The sequence below is a fragment of the Tenrec ecaudatus genome, chromosome 4, assembly GCF_050624435.1.
Source record: "Tenrec ecaudatus isolate mTenEca1 chromosome 4, mTenEca1.hap1, whole genome shotgun sequence".
In the NCBI taxonomy this organism is placed as follows: Eukaryota; Metazoa; Chordata; class Mammalia; order Afrosoricida; family Tenrecidae; genus Tenrec; species Tenrec ecaudatus.
Window position 1 is genome coordinate 16,555,196 of NC_134533.1, and position 7,848 is coordinate 16,563,043.

The 7,848-nt window shown below is 37.6% G+C and overlaps 1 pseudogene; it reads right to left on the minus strand.

Annotated features, from left to right (window-relative positions):
* Positions 1-219: 219 nt before the first annotated feature.
* LOC142446345 (small ribosomal subunit protein eS1 pseudogene) lies at positions 220-1,016 on the minus strand (annotated as a pseudogene).
* Positions 1,017-7,848: the final 6,832 nt, after the last annotated feature.

Sequence of the window (7,848 nt, forward strand, 5' to 3'; positions counted from 1 at the left end):
AAAGGCATTTGATAAAAATTGTCACTGATTCTTTACTTTAGAATATATGTAACAATAATCACACTAACAAGTTTAAGAATTAGGAATAGATATAAGCTTCTGTATTTAGTAATGGTGGGAATATATTCCAGACAGCAGTAAACATTATAGGGAATGAGGAAATACTAAAGATTTTTTTTTCACAATAAGACCTTTTATTTGTCAACATTAAGTCTGAATTTTAAACAGATTCTTGAACTGGTGGCTCATAGCCATCAGCTCGTTCCACTTTTGTACCTGGCTCATCGCCAGTAGTTTTTCCAGAATGGCCACCTTCACCATGAAGCTCCATGAGATTTCCCAATTCAAACTTGGGCTTTTTCAGCATCGTTACTTTTCTGACAAACACATCATGGAGAGGATAAATAGACTGGCAAGCCTTTTCTATGTCTTTCCCAGTGCTGTCTGGAATCAGTTTATTGACCACTTCTGTCAAGTCATTTGTCTGCACCTCTTGTGTCATGATTTCCATAATTTTCTTTTGGATTTGGCGGACCTGCTGGTGCTCAGCATAAGAGGTCTTCTGACTCTGATTATTGCATTTTTTAGTAAAACCAAAACAGAAGAGACAAAGTAGATACCCATCGGTAGTCTTGACATCAACGTGAGCTTCTGTCATGGTCTGCCATTTCTTGATTGTGGAGCACATTTTGTCCCGCGTAATGTCCATGGTGTGGAAGGTGGTCAGGCAGTTTTTGCCTTGAACATCCTCAGTCATTGACTTTAATTTCCTAAAGGTAACCTCATTGTTTTTCAGATCAGCCAGGCTCACTTCAAAAACTCAACCCTTGAGGCCATCAGATGCAATTGTGGTTCCTTGAGTCCTGCTAACTCATGTTTTCCCAATATTTCTTATATTGAACATAGCTGGTGCTTGCACATCATACCAATCTTTCTTAGAAAATGGATCAACCACTTTCTTCTTAGCTCCTTTTTTTGCCACCTTTTGGAAGGCACTTGTTCTTGTCAACTGCCATAGTGTCATGCAGAGAACCAAAAGGGCAAGATATTTCTATTAAAATTAGGTACAGGAGAAAGAAAATTTCCTTCACTTGATTATTTAACATCTTTCTGAAGAGTCTAACAAGTGTAAAAAATTTTAAGTTCCTAAAATTTAAATGGATATTTAACTGTATTAGAATTTATAGCTTAAATGATTACCAACCTGGGAAACTCAAGAAACAACCAGAAAGTCCTTATAACCTGATAAAATAATTCAGTGATATCTTGATGTAAGAAAAATCTGCAAAAACAAAATCTATAACTTACTAACATTTCAAGATCTGTCCTGAAATACAATGCTATCTATAAAAGGATACTATCATACACAAGAAAGGCCAGTTAATATAGCTGTTATTCAAGTTTACACACTAACCACCAATATCAAAATGAAGAAATTGAAGAATTTTTCCAACTTTATAATCAAGATACACTGATAATTATGGTACTGGCAAATATAATGTGAAAGTTGAACACAAATATGGAATATCCAAAGAGAACGGGGTGGGGTGGATGAAGCTAAAGAATTGGACAGAAAATTTCAGAGTAGTTTGAAAAGACAAAGTAAAACATCAAATGAAATATGCAAAGATATAAAGTTAGAAAGCCTGAAGAAAAGAAGACAAGCATATCAAGCTGAAAGAATTTAAGAAAATGGCAAGCCTCAATTTGTAATACTGAAGAATTCTGTGAGCAAAATCATAACTGATGCAGGATGTATAAAATGAAAATGGAAGAAATACAGAGTCGCTGTAACAAAAATAATTGGATAATGGTTAACATTAAACCAACTCAAGAGATAGCATATGATAAAGAACTAATTGTATTAATGCCAAGCAGCACTGAAGGCATTTGCCAAATAAAACCTCGAGAATTGACCAAAAACCAATTGGCATGCTTCAAAAGAACAATGCAGCCCTGCAAGTACTCACTAGTCTATGCCAAGAAATTTGGAAGACTGTTACCTAGACAACAACCTGGAAGAAAGTCGTTTGTGCCCATCCCAAAGAAAGGTGACTCAACAGCAGACAGAAATTATTAAACATTATCATTAATATCATACACAAGTAAAATGCTGTTGAAAATAATTAAACTGCCAGAAATCCAAGCTAGACTCAGAAAAGGAAGTGGCATGGGTGATATCAATTGCTGATATCAGATGGATTTTGTCTAAAAACAAAGATTGCCAGAAAGATATTGACTTGTAGTTTATTAACCATGAAAAGACATTGTGCTGTGAGGATCTTTACAAACTATGGATAACATTGTGAGGAATGTAAATTCCAGAATACTTAAATGTGCTCATGTGTAACCTGTACACGGACTAAGAATCAGTTATTGGAACAGACCAAGGGAAAAATGCATGATTCAAAATCAGAAAAGATGTGTGTCCAGCTGAGCGCTTCCACTATATTCAGTCTGTATGCTGAGCAAATCATCTAGACGCTCCACGGGTGAAGAAGAGCATGGCATCAAGATTGGTCGAAGCAAATTGACATGAAGGGGACTGGATGTAGTGCAGACCCAAAGTCCACCAGCAAGACAATAGGACAGTACCTCTTAAAGGGGTATCACAGAATAGAATAAGAATCCAAGGTGTGGTGTGGCACTTATGAACCACATAACTATCCCTTAGTTCTTCAAGATTTCCTCCCTTATTATTATAGTCTGTACATGACATACCTCCTTGGTCGTGTTTGACTTGCGTATGTTCATTTGTACATTTAAGATCACTCGGTACATAATCAAGATAGATGACCCCTCAGAGACAGTGACAGGTGTAAGGGCTCCCTGAGGATAAAGGGAAGTGGGAAGAGGCAGGGAGAGAACGTGAAGGAGAGGGGAGTTAATAGCATTGATGATGCATGACCCCACCCGATGGGATTGAACAACAGAACTATATGGGAAGGGAAGAGAAACACTGGAATGAGTGAGATATGTTAATAAAAGTATTATTCAAAATAAATAAATAGAATAAAAATATCATTATTCAGGGGCGATTGGTGTAAGCCTCAACCTGTGACTGCAGATGATACAGCCTTGCATGCTGAAAATGATGAAGACTAAAAGCACGTACTGATGAAGATCTAAGACTACATAGCCTTCATTATGGATTACAACTCACTGTAAAAATAAAAGCAATAATCCTCAAAATCCAACAATCCTCAAAACCAACAGATAATATCATGATAGATGGAAGAAAGGTTCAAGTTGTCAAGGAGTTCATTTTACTTAGATTCATAATCAACACTGATCGAAGTAGCCATGAAGAAACCAAATTATATATTGCTTTGGGCAATCTTTTTTACAAGATCTCTTTAAAGTATTCAGTAGCAAAGAAGTCACTTGGAGGACTAAGATGTGACTGATGCTATCATGGTATATTCAATCACCTCAAATGCACCTGAAAGCTGGACAATAGATACAGAAGACTGCAGAATAATTATACATTTAAATGATAGTGTTAATGAACAATATTGAAAGCACCATGGGCTGCAGAAAAATAAAGAAATCAGTCTTAAAGGGATGACAGTGAAAGTCCTCCTTAAAGGTGAAAGTAGCAAGACTTCATCTTACATACTATGAACCTATTATTAAGAAAAACCGGTCCCTAAATAAGAACTTCATGCTTGGTAAAGTTGATGTTCCAACAACAACAACCAAAAAGACTCTCTATGAGACAGATGGACACAGAGACTGCAACAACAGATTGGCACAATGGACTTGCTGGCAGTGGAGTGGCTGCAACAATGGGCCGGAGCATAACAATAGTTGTGAGGATGACACAGGACCCAGAAATATCTTCTAGTTATTAAATATTCCCTCTGCTTACTATTGTGATCTCAGTTTTACTTCATTAATATTGGGAGACCTGCATATGTTCATTTGTATAATTAAGATCATTCAATTCATGAAATCTAAGATAGATAAACCCTTCAGAAACAGTAATGAGAGTAATGACTCCCTTTGGGTACAGGAAGAGAGTGGGGAGAAGGATGAACTGATAGCAATGATGATGGTATACCCCCACTTGAGGGGAACAAATAACAGAATTGTAGGCGAACAGATACATTGGATGGTATAAGATATGTCAAATAATAATAATATTTAATATAATAATAAGGGCTCCTGGGGAGTAGGGTGGGGGAGGGAGGAGATAAAGGGGAACTGATATCTAAGAGTTCAAGAATAAAGACCATGTCTTGAAATTGATTGTGCTAGCAATTGTACAATTATACCTTATCTAATTGAATATGGATTGTTATATTTGTAAGAGCTCTCAATAAAATGATAAAAGAAAAAATAAATCAAGTAAGACATTGATGTAGTAAGTAAATATTAGCACCTCTATCAACATTTTTTTTAAAAAGAGTCTGTGAAGTGTTGAAAAGCAAGGATGTTTCTTTAATAACTAAGGTGAACCCAACCCAATCCATAATATTTTTAATTGCCATATATGCATGTGAAAGCTGGACACTGAATAAGGAAGATCAAAGAAAAATCGGTGCATTTGAATTACGATGCTGGCACAAAATATTGAAAGTACCATGGACTGCCAAAAGAACAAACAGATCTGTCTAGAAAGAAGTACAACCAGAGTGCTCCTAAGAGGCAAGAATGGTGCAACATCCTCCCACATGCTTTGGACCTGTTGTCAGGAGAGTCCAGTCCCTGGACAAGGACCCATGCTTGGTAAAGTAGCAGTGCAGCAAAAAAAGGAGGAAGGCCCTCAGGAGATGGTTGATTCAGTGGATGCATTGATTGGCTCAAATATATGAACAATTGTGAGGATGGCACAGGACCTGGCATTGTTTTGTTCTATTGTATATAGGGTTACTCTGATTTGGAGCCAAATCAATGGTACCTAATAACATCCTATGGGACTGCTACACACCGTTATGTTTCTATTAAAGAGTTTATTGTGTCGAATCAGAAATAAGATGTGCTGTAAGTAGCTCGGTGGTGAATCACTCCACTATTAACAGAATGGTGAGTGGTTTGATCCCACCAGATACTACTTGAGAGAAATATCTGGCAGTCTGCTTCCATAAACATTACAGCTTTGGAAAGCATATGGGGGAAGTTCTACTCAGCATCAGGCTGAGTTTTGTTTTGTTTTGTTTTCTATGTATAACATGAACACAGGATTTCAACAATTTAATGTAAAGGTGAATATAAAATACCTAATTCATAATGTATGCTATAGGTTGAAATATTATTTTAGATATATTATGTTAAATGAAATATTATATGAGAAATTAATTTCATCTATACCTTTGTTTTTAAGGTAACTGTTAGATAATTTTATGGTATACTTGTGGCTTGTATTTTTAGTGGGCAGTGCTGAATTAAATAAAGCAATGAAAAAGATTTAACTCGTACCAATAACAAAACCATTACTAATTAAAAGCAAACGCACTGAGCAATGAATTATTCTATATGAACAATAACAAAAATAACTCACTGACAACAGAGTCAATTCCAAATCATAGTGACCCTCCATAGGGCTTCTGAAATGGTAACTCTGATATGTAGGAAAAGAATCTGGGTGGATGTCTGTCATTTTCTGGTGCTGCATACATATCAGAAACCTCATGCCAACCTTAGAATCCCAGGGGCTTCATGGTTTTGTAAATGTTGACTCTTTAAATGAAGGATTTTCCCTTAAGATATTGTCCCTTAGGCGCTTACTAAGAAGGCATTTCCCTAAAGTATTGCACATTTGGGTGCTTCAGGCCATGGAGCATATTTTAATCTCTTTCTTGGTTTCTGCCAGCAGTGCCTGGCCCCATCTGTCCACAAACGCTCATTTGTTGGCTATCAAGTGCTAGGCAAAGTGCTGGAAGTGAATGAAGAACAGTCAGAAAGGCTTAAACAGTTCTTGCTTGTTGAAATATTTGAGGACTGATAGGGAAGACAGACATTAAACGAGGAACAGTGTGTGGTTTGTGTGTTTCAGAAGGACACAGAGGGTGCCAAGGACAACAACAACCAGTAAACTTAATCTATTTAGGGGATGAAAGAAAAGCTCAACAATGTCTGCACAATTCTCAGCACTCCTAAGCATGAGTGAGGCTGTGGCCTAAACACGCCCTACACCAAAGGGACCAAGAGGTCAGGAAGACACAGGAGGTGATGGTAAATGACCAAGTATGTTCTTAAGCCAAACTCTTGAAAGTAATCGACATTGCATATTTGTTAAATGCCAAGAACTGTGGTAAACGCAGGGAAGACAATGATGAATAAGACTCAAAGCTTTGAAGCATCCACCCAGGAAATAACCTTCAAGCCTCAAAGACTTGCATACCAGATGTGGACGTCTCCAAGGGAGAAAGAGCAAGGGCAGGAAGATGAAGCATTAGGCTGGAAGGTTGACAGGTCTTGACCTGGGTGAAAGAGAGGATGGGAATCCACAAGAAGGAGAAGAGAAATCCTGGAGGTGAGGTGGGGGATAAAATAGGGAGAGGGTTGATTAGTGGTTTGAATGGTTAAATGGAGAATTGATTGTCTAAAATGTAACCCCCTACGCCACCCCTGCCACCTAATTCACAATAAAAAAAAATCATTTAAAAAATTGGTCTATTTTCACTGGGAGCAAGAAGGAAACCCAGGAATCAAAGGAGAAATTGGAATGTCGGTCTAGTTGCATCGATGAAACCAGAAGAAATGGACTGTGCCCATCTACCACTGCTAACTGTTTCGATCAAGAACACAATAGATGTGTTGTGATCAAAAGGGGGGAAAACGTGCAAAAGAACTTCAAATCCCCATGGAAAACAGTCTTACTGAATTCATTGAGACTGGATGAACTCTCAAACCTATTGTCCATAAACAATTGTTTAACCTTGAGCCAAAAGGATTCCATAGAGCAATTTTAAAACTAAACAACATTTTAGCTAAATAATTAATGTTTGCTTGAGCATTGCACTCTTAAAAAATTATCTCAATGAGATCAAATTGACAGGCTTAACCCTAGATCATACATGAGATCTTTAAAGGCCAGACTGTATAAGTTAGTTGTAGTGAAATAATATGGACAGAGAGAGTGAGAATGGTGACACAACGTAATATATGTAATTTTTGTTTTTGAATCACTTCTATAAAATCTGCTGATCAAATATGTGGTGTATATTTTTGCCCCCAAAACAAATTTTAATATGTGAATAAGACCCATTACCTACCCTTAAGGAGTGCCCTACGTTTAGCTCAGGCATTCGGTGCTCCGGCAGATAGTCACTGTGTGCCAGCTGTTGTTTTAGGCATCAAGGACACAACAGAGGCCTTCCTTCATGAACTCGCATCCATGTGAGGGGCAGAAAATAAAATATAAAGGGAAAGCATATTATGTTAGATGATTATTCCTACTGTGCAAAAAAAACAACAACAACAACCATGCAACAGAAAATGGGGTTAAGGAGCTGGCTTGCAATTTCAAATAGGGAAAGCTTCACCTGAAGGTAATAACTGAACTAACTTTAAAGACAGTGAAGGGGCAAGATAAGCACATATCATGAGGGAAAGCATGCGAGCAGAGCAAACAGTGGAGTGCCTTGATGGCATGAATGGTTAAACATTCAACTACTAGACACCTTCGGCTTCCAGAAGGTCGCAGCCTTGAAAACCCTAGGGAGCAGTTCTACTCTGCCCAAGTGGTGTGACTATGAACCAAAACCCACTCAATGGAAACTACAACAAATTGAACAGCAGGTTGTACATATATCAGGGACAACAAAGAGTCCAAAACCCGGTAGGGGAAACAAGCATAAAAATGGAAACTACTTGAAAATCCAACAGGATGGTAGTGCTAAG